Raw genomic sequence first — 728 nt, 5'->3', positions numbered from 1 at the left:
TATATATATATATATATATACGTATGCATACACGTATACATCTACATACATATGTACACACAGAAATACATATATATTATGCATTACAATGTACATATTTATATGCACATATTTATATGTAGATGTAGGAATACACACATACACAGACGCATATATACACACCTGTGTTCTGGTGTGCATGTATTGTGCGCATGTGCGTGTCATCGCCTGATCTGCAGTGTCTGGATATTTCATGTATTTGTGACGCCATTTTCATTCTAGAGTTTCGATTTTGTTTCATTTGCCACCATTTACTTTTCCTGCAGAAGAATCGAAATTAACAGTTAGCAGAATATACTCATTTCATAATTTGACCAAATTTGACCACATTTTAATGTAAAATATATTTTGCTTTTTGGGGGCCAAATTTCTATGAATTTTTCATTATTTCAAACACACACACACACACACACACACACATACACAGACACTCTCTTTCTTACACTCTCACACACGCGCGGGCGCACACACACACATGCACTTATATTCTACGTATATTATCTTAAATATATGTACTTGTATATATACATCTAAATTTGTGTTTATCTATGTCTCTATTTACCTGAATCTCTTTCTCTCTCTCTCTCTCTCTCTCTCTCTATCTACACACACACACACACCCACTCACACGCACATCCACCCACACCCACACGCACTCACACATATATATATATATATATATATATACA

The sequence above is a fragment of the Octopus bimaculoides genome, chromosome 6 (assembly GCF_001194135.2).
Source record: "Octopus bimaculoides isolate UCB-OBI-ISO-001 chromosome 6, ASM119413v2, whole genome shotgun sequence".
NCBI classification, from domain to species: Eukaryota; Metazoa; Mollusca; class Cephalopoda; order Octopoda; family Octopodidae; genus Octopus; species Octopus bimaculoides.
Note: the sequence above shows the minus strand (reverse complement) of the source record.